This window comes from Lichenostomus cassidix, unplaced genomic scaffold (assembly GCF_008360975.1).
Source record: "Lichenostomus cassidix isolate B80296 unplaced genomic scaffold, HeHo_3.0 HiC_scaffold_742, whole genome shotgun sequence".
Lineage (NCBI taxonomy): Eukaryota > Metazoa > Chordata > Aves > Passeriformes > Meliphagidae > Lichenostomus > Lichenostomus cassidix.
The window spans coordinates 134,159-153,181 of record NW_028147286.1 but is presented as its reverse complement, the minus strand read 5'-3'; the positions used below and the strand labels follow the sequence as shown (position 1 = coordinate 153,181).

Sequence of the window (19,023 nt, the reverse complement as noted above, 5' to 3'; positions counted from 1 at the left end):
CTTGCTATTTGAGCATATTGGATCAATTATAAACATTATCCTTCAATGAGAACACGGCTCCTTCAGTAGTGTAGAATGAGCTCATGTGGATGCAGTTTATATCCTTACCCTGCCCTGTGTAAGGGGAGTCACGTGAGCTGTGAAAAACTGGTGTAACTTGTGCATTTTGGGGGAAAAAAAGTACATTTCTATCCGGTAAGGTTATTTGCACAACCATCTGCCTGTGATGAAGATGGTGAGAGGGATTAACTCAGTTTAGGTTATTTTAATCAACACCAAGGTTGTCTGCCTTTCTTTTAACGGGGGAATAAATAGCATCTTTCAGTATGGAAGTTTTACTAGGATTTAGGATTTTACTAGGCTATTCAAATTTTGCATTAATCTGGAATTGTTTACAGTGTGTTCTGGGAAAATTTGTTTTACTGATGTTCTAGTGAGACTTGAAATTGGAAGTAAAGGAGATTTCCCAAATCCCTGTTGGTACAACCAATGTAGGAATGGGGAGGGTGTGTGGCTGCTCATGGCTTCCCAGAAAGCTTTTATTTCACAAAAGTTCTTTAAACCTGATAGAAATCTTGCAAAAATGAATTCTTTGCCTGCCCTCAGCCCGTGGCCATTGGCTCGGCAGTGCTTCAGCTCCGCAGGGTGATTGAGGCTGAGCTGCTCAGTGTTAGCTGGGAAATACCTGTGGGTAAAGAAGGAGATCACACACAAGCTGGACCATTACAGGTATGTGTTTTACCAGCTCAAACTTGAGTTGTTACACACTTTGGCTGCACACTCTTATTTTTAACTCCTCTTTTCTCTCTTTGTTTAATTTGCCAATTCTCAGATACAAAGCTTTGCAAGACTAGTATAAAATAACATGAATCTTTTTTATTGCTTAGGGGTTTAGAGAAATATTTTGAAACTCCTGCATGTCTAGGGATGTTGTCAATAAGCTAGGACTTGAATACAGAAACCACTCTACAGGCAAATTTGAGTGGCACGTATTCAGGGCTTGGAGCTTTGGCTTCTGCTTCACATGTGACATGAGCTGAGGTCTCTCCTGCCAAGGAGGCCTTGTGTTCCTTGTCCATGTCACTTCAGGAATTACTTTCTCCAGCCAAAGTTTTTACCGGTTTGCAGCTTCTGATTGAGAAGCATTAACAGTTTGAGAGATTTGACAGTTCTGAGCAGGTGAAGGGTTAAGAATGGGGTGAGCTTGAAGGTCCCTTCCAACCCAGACCATTCAATGATTCATCTGTAATTGTGGGGTTTTGCACTCCGTTCTGGACTTTATTTCGTCGAGTCACATGTAGTTTATTTTACAGCAAAAGCTGTGGCTGGTAACCGGCGTATGCCTTAGGGTGAGTTCTCGAGCCAAAGGTGTGCTGTTTTCCCTGAGTTTCTGTTGCAGCCCTTGGTTTTGGATGAGGCACATCTGACCAGCCTGTTCTGCCTTGTCCTGCAGGTGTCCCTGGAGCTTGTGGCCAAGAGCAAAGACTCTGCCTGCACCGCTGCCAGGTCAGCCACGGCCCCAGCTCATGCCAAGAGACATCCCCAGCTGAAACTGCAGGAGCCCAGCAGGACAAGTGGGAATGCAGAAAGCACTGTGTGCACCACAAGAAGCCCTGAGGACTGCCAGGACCCAGGAGCAGGCAGCAGGGACACAGCACAGCCGCCACACACCGTGCCAGCCCCCACAGCCCGGGATGGGGTGGCACACAGAGCCCCAGCCGAGGAGGATGGGTTGTTGCTGCATGTGCTGTTGATGGTGCCTGATGGAAAGGATTTTATTGCTGAAGGCTCTGGGCTCCCCACTTCTTGTAATGTGTATTTAAACTGCAAACTGCTCAGCATTGAGGAGGCAACGAGATCCACTGTCGTCTGGGGCACAACGCAGCCTGCCTTTAATTTTTCTCAGGCGAGTCTCCCATTCTCCATTTCACACTGATTGAAGCATGGTATTCCTCACTGACAAACACATTTCATAGTCAAGTTACCTGTATACGTGGAGAAACATTTCTGCTTGCCTCTGTCCAATGCACATTGAATTTTGAACTTCTGTCTCTAAAAAGCACAATTCTGTAGACTGGGATAAAGTAGACTTACCAGAATGCTCTGTACTTAGCCAATATTTTCCAGTGTATTCTGTGTACTAATTCTGCTTTAACACTTTCAGGTGATGCCTTTTGCATTGACTTCCAGACACTTGGAGCGGCTGAAGAACAATGTGATGATTATTGAAGCGTGGAACAAGCTGGGAAGCCCTGGCTGTGACAAATTGCTGGGATTCGTGAAACCCCCTCTGCATCAGTTTTACATCTCGTTCAAGTAAACTTTTTCTTTTCCCCACATATTTTGGGTTGGGCAATATCCTAACTCAGAGAAAGAAGTCAGGGATGGCGTGTGGGGTTGTGTGGGAGGGTTCTTAGTTACACTTTATAGCAAAAGGCATTTTTGCCCTGCCAAGCTTCCTATAGCTCTTTCCCGCAGTGAGCAGCGTGTGAGTTACACTGTCCTTGTCCAGAAGTACAGATGGAGTGTGAGAAATGAAGTCACTGTGCTGCATCAGGGTTGGTGGCTGCTTAACTTGTGGTCCTGGGACAGACTAAAACCAGAAGAAATCAAAGTGACTACACAGGAAAATGAAGTGTGGCTTTCCGTCGGTGATTTTCCAAGACTGTGACTGATTGGGTTTGCTCCTAATTAAGTTCTGCAGAGATCCCATAGGGATGCTGTCAGTTTGCACAGCCCAGATGTCAAATAACCTCCAAAACCTTCATGTTTTGTGTTCTTATCTATTGGGATTCTCTGGAGTTCTTTGTTCTTTTTGGTTTTAATCTATTGGCTTCTTGTTCAGTTAAGTAATATACCTGCTTAAAACAGTTTAAATTAGTGGAAATACTGGACAGAGGAGATTCTTCCTAATGCAAAGGATTAATTCCTTTTATTTTGGTCAGACCTAATGACAAGTGGAAATCAGACAGTGCTGGAGCTGAATGGCCACTGCTTTGTTATTACTGTGTCATTTGTATAATTTTTTAGTAATCCACTGTAATTTACTTGTGTATGTCTTAGAATCACCGAACGGTTTGGCTTGGGAGGAACCTTAAAGCCCTTCCAGTCCCACTCCCTGCACTGGGCAGGGACACCTTCCACTAAACCAGATTGCTCCAAGCTCCATCCAACCTGGCCTTGAATAACTCCAGTGTATTATTGGAGATTTTTCGATCTTTCTGGGAGGTTGTCGCTGTTTTCAAGATGATAGCTGAGCCATTTGCTTTTGAGGCATTAGATCTTTCTTGCAAAGGAAGTACTCTGAAAGCACCTACAGCAGCTGTGCCAGCTGCTCTCCAGTCAATCACTTCCAAAGCTTTTTTTTCCAAAAATTTTCTCTCTCTGCCTCATCTGCATGCTGCCCCAAGGAAGATTTTACAATAGCATTTTCCTTTCCTTACCTACACTTTAGCTCCATTTCATACCCTCCGTTATTCAAATCCTAATACTTTTCTTACTGCCTACAAGATCACTGTCATAAAGGAACAACAGAAAAATGGCAACACCTCCCTAGCTCAACATTTCTTTTTCCTCGTTTCCTAATTGCTCTTCCCATTTCACATGTTGCCTTTTTAATGCATGTTTAAAGGACTGCAATTAGCACTGCTCCAGAAGAATTTGGGAAGTGCTGCTTCTCCCTCTGGCTCACCGTGGAACAAAATCCAGACGCGAGATGCCGCTCTGTAGCTGTAGAAAACCTCCAGGTATTCATACGAACAATACACTAAATAAATGAAATTCTATGCCTTCAAAGAAATTCCTCATGTCTGTAAAATCTAACAAAATACATTAAAAAACTCTCCTGATCAAGTATGTATCCATTTCAATGCTGAACAGACACACTTTGAACTTTTAAAAACTTCTGGCTTTGGTGCTACCCCTTCTTACATTACAAAAATTGCAAATTCTGACCTCAAATCTGGGTTCTGGGGGATCACGGGCAACTATACCACGGCTGTCACCAGCCCAGATCCTACCTAGACCCGTATGGGATATAGGTTCACCTTGGGGTTAGACACAGCTGCCCTGGCAAAAATTCCTCCTGCAGGCACAAGATTACACGGCAGATGTTCTTAGGCACACTCTGAAAGAGGTGGGTTTGGATGGGACTCTGGGATGCGGACGGCTGCATCACCCACTGCCCTCAATACCTCTCACTCATCCTTCCTTTCAGCTAACAGGCCACGGCCCCCCACCCGCTCCACAGCCCCCTACAGCCCTGTGGTGCCAAGTGCTGCCCTGGACAACACAACACCTGTCAGCTCTGGAGCCCAAATCCTGGTTTTGTAAGCCTGTGGTGGGACTCAGCAATAGGGACTGGGGGCTGCACCTCTCCTGGGGTGACCTTCGGCTCCACTAACCTTGTGTGGTAACAATTCACACGGTAGCCAGGACTCTGCCCATATCCCACGGATTCACCCCCCATCCCGGTTAGGGCTCACTGCTCCATACCCCACCTGTCCTGGACACGCTCTCACTCCCCCAGCAGAGGCGCTACCCTGGGGCTCTGCACCCTGTACACATTTACCTGTATCTGACATCCCCTCCTATGCCACCGCCAGCAACCCGCCTTGGGACCGGCTCTGTCTCCCACACCCTTCTCCCTTCTGCTGCTCCCCATGCCTCTCCCACAAATGTTTACTAATGCACTCTATTGCTGATCAAACAGAGAAATAATTAACACATTCACACTTTTCATTAGGAGTTTATTTATTAAAGGAATCATGGGGACTAAATTGCATCAGCCTGCACTTACCACGCAGCTTTTCCTTGCTTCATAAGGTGACGCTGGACTCTCTCAGCAGGACTAAAAAATCCGGCTCTCCAGTTTAATAAAAGCCACCTTAGACCCACTGGGCCCAAAACCGTAACAAATGGCACACTTCTTTTAGAGAACTCTGCAACTACTCACGTTGGATACTGCTTTGGGGACTGCAACAATGACAGTCTTGCCATCCTGGCAAGCTCTGCCTCTGAAGAGCCTGCTTGCTGGCAGCTCCTGCAGCCAAAATTTATCCAGGCCAGTGATGATTGGCATCTTCAGCACCACCTTCATGCCACCCTAGGCAGCTGAACCGGGACACCCAGGACATTCCAGGCAGAGGTCCCTGCAGAACCATAAAAATCGTTCAGTGCTTTGCAAAGCAAAGCTCAGAGGGATACAAGGCATTTCTCAGGAAAACCCACCAAAAACCCAGAAATTTTAGTGACCGAAGAACACGCTTTTTGGAATGCAACTGCAGCCCGGCTCGTACCGAACGCTACGCCTATCCACACTTTTAAGGGTGTGGAAAATGCCTTCAAAAACAGGTTATCCCATGACCACCTCCCACTGACAGGATCCTTGGGGCAACTCTTAGATTTTTGCATGTTCAACTGACAATAGGAAAACGGGACAGGTGTTTGGGATTTCTCTGAGCACGGTCTAGCAGCTCACAATACCCTTTGGGCTTTTACTTTGGTATTTTTATAACCTGGGGTTTTAATTATTTTCTGACTTCTGCTTGTCATGGGCCTCAAGCATCCTATTCCAGCCTCTTGGCTTCATTTGCCTTCTTCCACCGCATTTATCCTCGCATGGAAACTGCTAAAAAGCACAAAACAATGACACACGCTTCACACTTCAAACGCAAATAAATTACAATTACGAAAAATCTCGCTGCCACTTTTCTAAACTATTCATCACAGACCTTAGAAAAAGCAAAGGTGATCTGTCCCTGACAGGACCCCGCTGGGACACCCGAGCAGGCTCAGCGGGGCGCGGGGAGGCAGGCGGCTTTGGGGACGATTCACAGACACGCTGCCGCTGCCCGCAGGGACACGAGCCGTACCACCGGCTGCGGCTCCGCTCCCGCCCCCGTGGCCGCACGCCTCCCCCGGCGCCTCCCCCGGCGCCTCCCCCGGCGCCTTCCCCCGGCGCCTCCCCCGGCGCCTCCCCCGGCGCCTCCCCCGGCGCCTCCCCCGGCGCCTCCCCCGGCGCCTCCCCCGGCGCCTCCCCCGGCGCCTCCCCCGGCGCCTCCCCCGGCGCCTCCCCCGGCGCCTCCCCCGGCGCCTCCCCCGGCGCCTCCCCCGGCGCCTCCCCCGGCGCCTCCCCCGGCGCCTCCCCCGGCGCCTCCCCCGGCGCCGCCCCCGGCGCCTCCCCCGGCGCCTCCCCCGGCGCCTCCCCCGGCGCCTCCCCCGGCGCCTCCCCCGGCGCCTCCCCCGGCGCCTCCCCCGGCGCCTCCCCCGGCGCCTCCCCCGGCGCCTCCCCCGGCGCCCCCTCTTTGCCGGGGCGGAACCCGAATGCGGACGGGAGGGAGAGCCAGGGGTGGGGCTGTGCGGATTCAACAGTCACAGCACAAAGGGGCTGCTCGGAAGGGTGGCTGTGAGATTTGCGGGCTTCCAGGGCTCTGTGCTTGTGAGGCGCGGGCAGGGGAGCGCGGAATGCAGCGTGGGAGGAGCTCGGGAACAACGCGAGGGCGGTGGGCGAGTCAGGGGCGAGAGCGGGTGGGGACCGCCTTTGGAATTCCCTGTGTATCGTTCCTCGCCTTTCTGGCTAAGATCAAGTGTAATATCTGTTCTTATCAGTTCAATATCTGATACGTCCTCGATGGGAGGACTTTATATTACAGGATTTTTGGGCTCGGGAGTCGGATCCGGAGCTTGCTCCCTCCGCCCCGCGCATGGTCTGGGTATTGCGGTGCCTCCGGGAACGGTGCACCCCGCCGGGGACCTCTGGTCGGTTAAAAACAGATTTAAACCCGAGTCAACGTGATTATCCGCACTTAAGGGTAAACCGCAGCTCTCCGGACCCCTGAGAAGCTGCCAAAGCTCGGGCGGCTGTGATTCTCTCCTCCCTTCTCCTCGCAGGGTGCGGCGAAATGGCGGCGCTTCCCCCGTGCTTTTGCGTGCTATTTGGGTTAAACTCCGGGATCTCGCCGCTTTCTGAGGGGGTTTCCGATTTATATCAGGGTAATGGAGGACATTAATGTCATTTAAATGAATCTGGGAGGGGATTTGGGGCAGTTTTGTCACATAAACACGTGAAGGAGGTGAGCAGCGGGGCGGGGGAGCCGCACGGCTTTCTTTTTGCAGCTCTTTGACCGCGGATGTTTCTACGATGCAAATAAAAATCTCAATTCTTTTTAAAAACACCGATTTTGTTTATTTGTAAAGTAAAAAAGGTGCAGAGCTTCATCACAGCCGCTTCGGCAGCGGCTGGGAGGTCCTGGGGTGACCTAGGCGATCCCGGAGTCCCCAAAGCCGGAAAATTCCCTAAAGCCCCTCCCGACCTTCCCCGGTTTCCTCAGGAATTTTGGGGGCGATGTGACAATTTTGGGGGATTTTCGGGCGTTCCCCGCGTCCTCCCCGGGATTTCCCCCCTCCCCTGCTCTTACCGCAGCCCTCTGCTGCCCCCGAAAAGCCTCAAAAGGGGCAAGAAATCCCCGATCCCATCTGTTCCGAACCTGCCCGGCAGAGCGGCCTTGGCCCGAGCCGCGCCTCATGAGGGAATATGCAAATTAGAAGGGCATGGGCAGGGTTTGGGGGGGCAGGAGTGGTTATGCAAATGAGAGAACGCCGGGAGGGAGTGGCTTCATGGGAGTAAGGGGCGGGGTTATGCTAATTTGGATGACCGCATGCACGAACGGCATCTTGGGAGAAAGGGGCGGAATTATGCTAATTTAGATTACCTCATGTGCAAAAGGCATCTTGGGAAAAAAGGCGGGGTTATGCTAATTTCGATTACCTCATGCGCGAACGGCATCTTGGGAGAAAGGGGCGGGGTTATGCAAATTTAGATTACCTCATGCGCGAACGGCATCTTGGGAAGGAAAGGCGGGGTTATGCTAATTTAGATTACCTCATGCCCGAACGGCATCTTGGGAAAGAAAGGCGGGGTTATGCTAATTTAGATTACCTCATGCCCGAACGGCATCTTGGGAGAAAGGGGCGGGGTTATGCTAATTTCGATTACCTCATGCCCGAACGGCATCTTGGGAGAAAGGGGCGGGGTTATGCTAATTTAGATTACCTCATGCGCGAACGGCATCTTGGGAGAAAGGGGCGGGGTTATGCTAATTTAGATTACCTCATGCGCGAACGGCATCTTGGGAGAAAGGGGCGGGGTTATGCTAATTTAGATTACCTCATGCGCGAACGGCATCTTGGGAGAAAGGGGCGGGGTTATGCTAATTTAGATTACCTCATGCGCGAACGGCATCTTGGGAGAAAGGGGCGGGGTTATGCTAATTTGGATTACCTCATGCGCGAACGGCATCTTGGGAGAAAGGGGCGGGGTTATGCTAATTTAGATTACCTCATGCGCGAACGGCATCTTGGGAGAAAGGGGCGCGGTTATGCTAATTTAGATTACCTCATGCGCGAACGGCCTCTTGGGGGAAATGGGCGGGGTTATGCAAACTAGCCGAAACGCGGCGCGAGTTGCAGTCTCGGTAAAGGGGCGGGGTCATGCAAATTAAAGCACAATCCCGCATGAATGGCGTCTGGGGAAAAGAGGTCCGGCCATGCAAATTAGATCACTGCGCGCAGCGATCGGCGGCATCATGGCGGATGAAGGTCGGTGAGGCAAACTCGATTCCTTAGCGGCGCGAATGGCATCTTGAGAGCTTTATTGGGGGATTTGCAGAGTTTAGGCCTCGGTGCGCGGGGGGCGCGGGGGGGAAATGGGGTTTCAAGCCTTTCCTGAGTCCCCGAAAAAAGACCTTTTTTCCATTTTTCCCCACACAAATCCCCGCAGCTCCTCTCGGCCCCGGCTCGGCAAATCCAACCGCATGGTCCGAGCGGCCAAAAGCCCGAGCGCGGCACCTTCGCCGTGCCTCTGCCGGCCTGTCCGGCCCCGCTGGCCGCGCCGAGAATCCATGAAAAAACTCCTGCAGCTCCCGAGCCTTTCCGCCTCTCCCGGAGCTCCCAGCGCCTCGCGAGCTTCCCGCGCGGCCGGCCGGAGCGGCGGGGTGATGCATATTAGAGACCCAGAGCACCGCCGTGATTTCGGGTCAGTGCTTCAGAAACATGTGCTGACAGTGCGGGAACACAGCGGGAAAGAGTCTCTAAATTGCTGGAAAGGAGGTGCGGGGCGGCGCGGGGGAGACAGCGAGGTGTGTGTTTGTCGAGCGGGGTGCCGCCGGGAGTGGGGGAAGGAGATTGTCATCGCCGCTCGGCCGTTTGGCTAAGATCGAGTGTAGTGTTTATAGTTATTTATTCGGTTTTGGGTACGTCCTTGGTGAGAGGACTTTATGTTAAGCGGGTATTTGAGCTCGGGAGTTGGGTCCAAAGCTTGCTCCCTCGGCTCCGCACATCGTCCCGGTATTGCGGTGCCTCCGGCAGCGGTGCATCCCCACCGGGGACCTTTCGACTACCAAACACAGACTAAATGCATTCGGAAACACTAAACATCACAAGTCTGTGGGTATTCCTCCCGCGAGTTCCTGGCAGGGGCTCGCTGTCAACCCGGAGCTCGCTCTCACGCCCGGTGCATCTTCCCGGCAAAACGGCGCACCCCGCACGGGGACATTACGGTAGTGAAAAAGCACAAGGAGAGAGCGGTTGCTTAACTGCTATGTATATTTGTCGCAATATCAGACGTTATTATGTGACAAAAGGTTTGTGGCGCTTCCGAAGGTGCCGCGAAGGCAGCGCTGTAGGTTGTGGATCCCGTCCGTCCTTCTGCCTCAGCGCCCGCAACATCTCGTGCCTTAGCCCCGCCTGTCCCAGGGGCCCTGTTATAGGGCGCTAATAACGGGGAGATTAATAAGTAGGTTACAGTGAAAAGGGACAGCGCAAGTCTGCTTCTGCAGGTGCTACCGGAAATACCCGAATGGTGGAGAGAGCGAGAGTAAGTATGTCAATTCATAACGTATCTTTCTATTCTTTAGCAAGTCAAACCACCTGCTTCCACAGCACTTCTGAGCTTCATTCTCGCTGTTTACAGAAAACTCTTACAGGCCTGTCTGTGACTGACGTGATGGCTGCAGCGCCACGATGGTCCATATCAACAGTGGCTGCTTCTTTCAATTCTCTTTTTTCTGGTATACTTTCTTCTTACTAGATACTTAAGTCATCTCCTTCACTTGGGTAGCAGCATTCGTAAGGCACTGGGTACTATACTGTGGCTTGGGAATAAATGGCCGGCCATAAAGGTAGTAAACAGCTTTGCTGCAAGACAGAAAATGTTTGCAACATCTAACAAAAAGGTGGTTTTAGCCTGTGATTTTGTAATTATGGAACATGTTTCAGCTACTTCACATACAACACATGAAAAATTATTTATTGCTGAAACTCAAAAAGGCCACTACTTCTGCTGCGACAAACTGCGGCCACCTGGATATGTGTCCTTCCCTAAAAAACAAGAAATGGACAACAGAAAAATTGCAGGAGTTCCTTACCTCACGATGGTTTTTTTTTCTCTTTTTCTTCCTGCTCTTACCTTCTCATATCTCTTCGTTTTAATGCACATTGGAAGGACTGCAATTATCAGTACGGGGGAACAAATCCTGAAGTGCTGCTTCTCCCTCTTGCTTGTCGTGTCACAGAATGCACCCGGAAAATACCATTCTATACCGTACAAAGTTCCAGGTATGGATACAAATAATAGAAAAACTTCATGAATTACTTTCCCCTACATAAGATTGCCCATGCTTGTAAAATCTGTAGGAATACATAGAAAAAATTACAGATAAGGTCTGTATCAATTTCAATCCAGAACACCATCATTTTAAATTCTTTAAAAAATACAGGTTTGGATGATGGTGCTACCACTTCTTACATTACAAACTTTGGCAATACCGATCTCAAAACTGCTACACGTTTCTCCAAATATTTTCATAAATACTGGACAGTAAATAAGGTGTTAAGCTTTATACCTGAACTTAGTTATTACCTGTGTGTAGACTGCGTAACGCACACGTGGCCTGCTGAAAAACGTTTCAGCGTTAAACCCGATTCGTGCGGCTACATTCTGAGAGCTGCCGTGAAGTGCACCTCCTAGAATAGGCATGTGCAGAAATTTAGCTTTCGCGTGGCCTGCAAGAAAGAAGTGAAACCTTACTGGTTCTTTCAATGTCATCTGAAAGAAAGCACATCTGTCATTTTAAATACCGAAGGGTAACTGTCTTGACCTTCCTCCCCTGCACCCTCGGTGAGGCACTGCATGAGGCTTCGTAGGGTTTATGTCAGCCTTGGCACAAAATGCTGCATGGCTCATATGGTGGGTAACTTACAGTGTATGTTCCACGTGCTATTCCGCTTAGCCGAGTCACACAAAAGCGAGGAAGATGCTCTAAGGGGTTCTTGGGAGGTACTGGTTGTGTAATTGTTCATTCTGAATGGGTCAGCAGCCCACAGCATTATGGCCTGTGAGCAGAGATGACAGCATGTAGGCAAAGGCCTCCCGTTCCCCCCTGAGCTGGGGGAGAATGGGTACAAACCTGCTTCCTGCAAGCGTATCCTCTTGGCCTGCTGCATACTGAGGCTTGGACAACTTGGAGGGCAGCTGCAGGCTTTGGCTTCTGTGCATACACACCTCTCCCAGAAGGTGAGAGGACTTAATAATAACTTTGCCTGGATGTAATCAGCTGGCTGAAGGTCACTGCAAAGTATCTGTCTTGAGGGAAATTTGTGGATGGAGTGAGATATGAATGTTTGGATGAGGAAGAATGAGGAGTGTGTGATGACCATCCCTGGAATGGAATTGGAACTCTGCAGAGAATGGAGTGCATGCACTGTTAGGCAGCCTTTGCTGTAGGCAAGTGTGAAGAAGCCCAGGAGATGGGAGCAATAAGGAAAGATTCCAAAGCGGTGAGAATGAGTAGAACATGTTAGAGTTGGTGGTTCCAGTGGGATGACATGTGCATGGGGTCAGGGATGGTGCACCTGTGTGAGAAATGGTATAATACTGTGAAAGTGTCATGGGCAGGCATTGCTGAGCAGGCCTGAAGCCCTCCCCTGTGTCAGGACTTAAGCAGGCAGCTGGTGGGTAGGAAGCCAAGGAAAAGACGGCGTGAGGCAGTTGGACTTGCACATGTGCGGAGCTGTTCAGAAATGACTGACATGTATGTTGTGTTCTCTTACAGATGGTGGTGTTTCGCTGCTGCTGGAGTTGGCGGTCCCTGCGAGGATATTGTGGTGATGTGGCATGCGTAGAGAAGAGAAAGATGGCATCTGTTCTGTTCCAAAAGATGTTGAAAACAAAATGACATGAAAGGCTACTGAAGGAAAATTGTTGTGACTGAGTGCTACTGTTGGAAAATGTATCAGGTTAAAAATGTTGTGTAACTGGAGTCAAAGATTTTGTTTGGGTTTCCCCTGGGAAAAGGAATTTTAGGTTTCTTGCAGGGTAATGTTGTGCCAGATGATGTCTGGTGAAGTCAGCATACCAAGAGATTGGGAGTGCCCCCAAAGATAAGCAGAAAGATAAAGAACATGAACAGAACATCCAGCAGGAACTTGTGATTCTCCAGAAGACATGATGGATATCACAAGCAGCTAGGCCAGAGCACCTGCAGCAGGGCTGAAGACATCCTGGCCCAGAAAAAAGACTGCTAAGAACAACTGAAGAATGTCATTAGCATCAGAGGCAAGGAGATTAGAGTCCAATGAGAGACTGAATATGGGGAGTTTGATCAACTTTGGAGGAATGAACACTGAGCCAATGCTTTCCTCTGTACTTTTACTGTATGCAATATCTGAGAAACGGAGTAAAAGCTATGTATTCTGGAATGACTGTCTCTGCACACCCGGGCTATGGGTGGATGAGATGATTGCTGTGGTACATCCTGACCACAAAATAAAGTAATGCCTTGAGTGTGTAACATGAAAATGTTGTTGGAGAGTTTTTGTACTGTTTTCTGCAGATTGGGTGACACTAGTAAACACATGGCAGTAGTGTAGAGGTGGGAAAAAAACCCCAAGACCACAGAAGTGATCCCTGCAAAAGCACAGCATGGGGTAACACATGCAAACAGAAGTGAATGCAGCCATGAAACAAGTGAAAAAACCCAGCGATACATAGTAGAAGCCCTTAGGAAATACTGTAGAAAGAGATGAGCAAAATGGACATAGCTGTGAGAAACAGCTGTATGCTAGTGCTGCAGTATCCCCCAAAATGTGTTTTGTTTTTCAAGAATTGTAAATTGTTGTGTTTTCAAGAAGTGGTAAAAAGACCCCCTAAGATTTGAAAGAATGGTAATTTCTGCTAATACAGTTGAGGGAAAACGTGTAAAAATCAGGCACTCAACCTTAGTAAAATTCTATAGCAAAGGAGCTCCAAAAATTGTAAAAAAAGTAAAATGGTAAAAAAGCCTCGGCTCCCGTGTTGCCATAGCGACGGGCGGGCGGAGGCAGGCGTAGCTTTGGGCGGACTGAGGGGGCACCGAGGGGCGGGTTCTTGGGCGGGGTGCGGGGAGCACCAGGGTCGTGGCTGTGTTCCGAGCCCCGTGACGTCGAGGGGCGGGGTGTAGAGACTACCAGAGGCGTGGCTTTGTGCTGGGCCGACAGACCACAGGGGCGGGGCCAAGGGAGGGACGAGGGGCGGAACAGTAGGTGGAGTACAGTGACGGACGCAGACCCGGGGACGGAGAGGTGGGCAGGGCTTTGTTGACCTCATTGTGCAGCGAAGAAGATATGGTCCCAAAAAAAGGCTTTAAAATTAGGGAGCCACTCTGGCTCGGTGGGTATGGCCATAAGCCGAATCTCTGCACTTGAGGGGTTCCAGTCCCACCGCAGACTCCCCCGTGCGTGTGCTAGGCACGTCATGACCAAGTAGTCTGGGAGCCCACCGGGCCCGTCTACCCCCCTGGAACGTAACTAAGGCACGTAAGCCAGAAGGTGGCGCTGCTGAGGCGGGGCCCCCCCGCCAGGGGGGGCAGCCCGTGTGGGGCCGGCGGCGCGGGGGGGCTGCCGCGGCACCTCCCCGCAGAGGGGGGGGATGGCGGCCCCCGGAGGGGCCTCCTGGGATACCCCCCCACACCCACCGAAAATCGGGGCCGGCGCATGGCAGGGGTGGAAGGCACCAAAAACGCTTTTTTCCACCTACAAACATGCAAAACCAACAAAACTCACCTCTTCAAAAACACACATCTCTCCCTTTGAAAACACAACACAAAAACAACAACACACCTCACCTACTACAAACAACTAAATACACAACCAACTAACAACACCACACACTACAAACATACAACAAACAACTAAATACACATAGCTACACTCCATGACATTACTACACACATTTTACAACCAACTAACAACACTAAACCCTCACACCACACTTAACAAATGCCTCTCACATCCACACAACACCTCTCCAAACAACTACATCAATACAAACACACCACATCCTCACAAACACTAACAAATCACACTTCAACTATCTTCCCTGCCTCAAGACGTTGTACTTTACTCTTTAGCTACCTGCTCTTCCCATCTCACCATTGCTCTTTTGAATGCTTCTTCAAGGACCTACCTGCAATTCTCACTCATCCACAACCACTGCTCAACTGATACTTCCCCATCTGCCTCATCACAGCACACAATCCACCCACAACATGCCCATCCACCACAGCTGCATAAACCTACAGCTATGGCTACAAACTCTACAAAAACTTCAGGAAATACTTGCCCTTCCACAACATTTACCACGCTTTCAAAATCTGCCTCAATACATACAGATATTGCCACATCAACTCTCTATCCATTTCAATAAAGAACACCAGCACTTGCAACTCTACAAAACTTCTGCCTTTGAATTATGTTGCTAACACTTCTTGCATTAAAAATTTGGCTAGGCTGACCTCAAAACTGGTACACATTTCTCCACTTATTTTACCTAATGCACAACAGGAAATAAGGTGCTTGGCCTTATACCTCCACATACCTATTATCTGTCTGTGAACTGCATACCACATGCATAGCCTACAGAAATACACTTCGGGATTGGATCTGATTCCTAAGGCTCCATTGTACAAGCCTTACAGAACACCACCTCATCAATTATCCAGGTACACAACTTTAGCTTTCAAATGGCCTAACAGAAACAAACAACTTTTGCTAACTCTTTCAATGCCATGTTAAACAAATAACATAGCTCATGTTGCTGAAGAAACTGCAATAACCATCCTCCCCTGTTCCCTATATGATACACCAAAAGATGGTTCAGAAAGTTTACTTCGAACGCAATAGCAAATGACATACAACTCACAGGGTGGCTGATTCTCAGCCTCTGTTCCAATTTGGTTTTTGTTTTTTGTTTTTGTTTTTTGTTTTGGGGGGTTTTTTTGGTTGTTTGGGGGGTTTGGTTGGGGTGTGGTGTTGTTGGGTTGTGGGTGGGTTGGGGTTTTGTGTTTGGGGGGTTTGTGTTTTGGGGTTTTGTGTTTGTGTTTTGGTTTTTGGTTGGGTGTTGTGTTTTTTTTGTGTTGGGGTTTTTTTTTTTGTGTGTTTGGTGTCACTCTTCCGCTCAGCCACATTACATAGAAGCAAGGAAAATGCCCAGAGGGATCATTTGCAGGTGTGCTGATTGTATAATCGTTCGGTCTGAACATGTGAACGGCCCAGGCCACGCTTCTGATAAAAGTATTTGGCGTAGATGAGCTCCCATCACTGTGATCAAAACATATGAGAAATACTTTACTTCCCTTTATGAAAATAACACCTGTCTGATCACCACAGCTCTGGTATTAGGTTAGCCTAACGCACTGCAGCCTGACAGGGATCCTTCTCAAAACCTAGGGAGAAAACTTACGTTTAGATGTCAGCACTTTCACTGTGACTTCTTTACAGTTCACTGGCAACATGTCATTCATCTCATCTTATTTGCCACATAAGCCACACAAGGTATTTACTCTTTCAATTAGGACTCTAACCTTACTTGAAAAGGTTTCCACCATGGCCCGTGACTGTGATCTCCCTCCCTCTTCCTGCTGATCGAACCTGCTTCAAACCACTGCCTCTTTTGAACGGCTAGGAAATCCTTGCACACACTTGGCACAACAGACCCAGGAGTCCAAGGCCAGCCTCAGGCCTAGCTCCTAGCCGCTTCTGTCTGGCACAAATCCTGACATTTGCACAACTTTATGATACAAAATCCCACGTTTGCCCGTGGGCACCTGGCTGGCAATCGATGGCTCTTTTACACAGCGATGGCACATCGCCACCCTCAGGTAAGATAGGCAGATTGGAGGAATCCAAGTGCACACAGAGTTCTGCTTCTTCACACCTTTCATCTCACAGGATTCCTACAGCATGCACACTTTTCAGGTACAATGCCACATTTCTACCAGGCTGCAAATAGGGCCTCTTTTACACACATAACAAACTTTTCCACCCTTCTGTCCTGCACACCGTGACAAATGCCTCCTCACATCATAAAAACCATCTGACAACCCTTCATAACGAGCCTCAAGATACACTAGATCACCTCTGGGTTAAATCAATCCACTCAGTCCAGTTTTCTGGGAAAAAAACACTGTAATGAAAAAAGGTATTTCACTTCCGGTAATTACCATCAGTGATTGGTGTTCTTGTATATGCTGATTAAAATTTTTATTTCTGAGAAAAGAAAATTAATTGAGAACTGGAACAAGAAAGTTAAGGATAAGGAGTGAGTGGGCTTTAACAATATTTCACGTGTTTTGCATGGGACATAAAAGAGGGGCATTAACCTACTCTTAATTGGACTTCCTGAAAAGTGTCTTAATCTAGACTGTGGCTACCTTGCTATCACTTCCATTTAGTTAGCCTAAAGAACAATTATTTCCATTTTATCTTCCCCTTTACAGAAGAAAAAAACACCCCAAATCTTATTGTTACAATTTTTTTTTAAAACTGATTTTCAAGTCTTATCTTTCAAAAGCCACGAGAATTTCAGGAATGTACAAAGGACTAACTCTAGATAGTTTCAGAGCCAGAAATCGATCTGAGCCATGGCAGCAATATGATTTAAAACTTAATAACTTTCTGTTTCCTGAAATAAAGCAAAGTTGTTATTTAATGGCTGAAATACTGCCATTTCCTCCAAATTCAAGTAATAATTTACATTCATGACTTCTGTATTATTCATGTTGTCCAATTTAATACAAACAGTATTTCTGGTGCTGTGCTTATGAAGAGTGTCTCTTTAGGGTATACCTTACTTTATGTCAAACAGATGCTAGAAATAACTACCTGGTGTTCTGCTGCTGTGAACTGGGAACTGAAAATAGGACTCATCATTTTCTAACCTGAACAGAGGAAAACATCATGAGCTTTTCTTGACAAAACACCAATCTCTTTTTTTTCCTCTTCTTTTCTTTCATCTCTACTGTTCTCTCTCTCTTCGCTCAGAAACAAGAGTTGCTACTAAGCACGATTTACAGACTCAGAGAAAACCCGCCTTTTTAAATGTCATTATTTGCTACACCATGCACTAGGCCTCCAAAGCTTCAAAGATAAAAAAGCAAGCATTTTAAATATTGAAAACAAGTTGACGAGCAGTGGGACGACTCGACCGAGCCGCCCATTATCCCCTTCTGAGAACACACCTGCAAATACTTCAGGAAGTCAGGGTAAGCTAAATACAGAGTCTAGTAGGCGTGAATGTAGTTTATGCAAGGAACCCGAATCGAAACAAATATTATTTATTGATTTATTGATTTATTATTTCTTTAGAAAACTAATTGCTATTTGAAAAATAAAGAAATAGCAAAAACAACCTTGAGAGATTCACAGAATCACAGACTCATTCCTATGTCTAGTTTGTTTTTGTTTTAACAAAGTACTTTGGGATCATTTTCAGAACTGTGGTTTTCCATGGAGTACTAAAGAGAAAAATGAAGTTATTTCATTTTCAGTTATCGGCAGAAATCACTAACTTGAACTAATACTTCCTAAAACAGTGCAGGATACTTAACAGCAGTTCAAGGTACTTCACTTTGCCTTACTGACTGTCTCAGTGTCACCCTGCGGTGAATACCTTATTTAAACTTATATTTAGCAAACAAAATTTACTGACTAAGCTTATAAATACTTTTTTACAGATTATTTCAACTATCAGCCGTCATATAAAGTAATGTGTTCCTTTAATGGTATTAATATCTTTACACTTATTTGTTCCTCCCAGATTTGGTTGATATCTATAAATGTAACTAGTATTAAGTGCTGTTCTTCTGTTTCCTGCTGACATGGGCTTCAATAACCCTGGAGTTATTTGTCCTTGGACTAACCAAAATAGAGTATCGGTATTAGGATGTGACTCTAAAGTGAAACTGAGGAGAATGCAAAGGTTAAAACCAGAACAAAACAATTAAAACCAAAGATTGCCTCTTATTAACCTTACAATAACAGGATCCCCAGCTAGTGCATATTGCTTTCTCCAGTTTTCTTTTCCTTATTTAAAAAAAGTTAATTATACCTTATTAAAAAAAGTTTATTATATTTCTACAGATTATTGACAGAAATTCTACCGAAAATAAATGGAGACACAGGTTATAAATTTGCCTAGGATCAAAACCAGGATAAATTTGCATTATAAATATGGAACTATCTCAAAAGTTCTGCTCCCTGGACACCATCCTGCGGACTCTGTTCTAAGTGATGCTATTTGAGCAGAAGGGGTGGACTACAGTATCTCCAGAGGTCCCCTTCCAATCCCAAATGGTTTGTGACTCTGCAATATGCTCTCTAATTCTTTTGACTCTCACAGACAAAATCAAAATGTGTAAATTTAATGTAACTTTTTTTATGAATACTTAAAATATAATCGCATCTTCTTTATGGATCTTCTGCTAGCTTAGTCTCATTAAAATTCATTCTTCTGAATGCGCAGTGCTGAGAAAAGGCTGCTAACGTGTCACAATAAACCAACTGTCTGAAACCCTGCAGAAAAGAAGGAAAGAAAAATAAGATGAAACATTTCACAGAATCACAGAATCACATTTGCCTTGTACCTTGTAGGTTATGAGAGAAGATATCTAGAAGCAGCTGTAAAATAGTCATAAAATAAAATTGGAAGGG

The 19,023-nt window shown here is 47.4% G+C and overlaps 2 long non-coding RNA genes and 2 other non-coding genes across 4 annotated transcripts in view; 3 read left to right on the top strand and 1 right to left on the bottom strand.

Moving 5' to 3' along the window:
• The window catches only part of LOC146423447 (uncharacterized), a 169,903-nt gene that overhangs the window by 43,537 nt on the left and 107,343 nt on the right, over positions 1–19,023 (bottom strand). The gene's annotated exons all lie outside the window — the stretch shown is intronic.
• On the top strand, positions 6,558–6,747 carry LOC146423453 (U2 spliceosomal RNA). Its single transcript, XR_014847545.1, has one exon. It is a non-coding gene; the product is annotated as a U2 spliceosomal RNA (small nuclear RNA).
• Positions 9,189–9,379, top strand: LOC146423452 (U2 spliceosomal RNA). The gene has a single exon (XR_014847547.1). It is a non-coding gene; the product is annotated as a U2 spliceosomal RNA (small nuclear RNA).
• Positions 11,336–12,856, top strand: LOC146423451 (uncharacterized). Its single transcript, XR_014847539.1, has 2 exons — positions 11,336–12,009; positions 12,111–12,856. It is a non-coding gene; the product is annotated as an uncharacterized LOC146423451 (long non-coding RNA).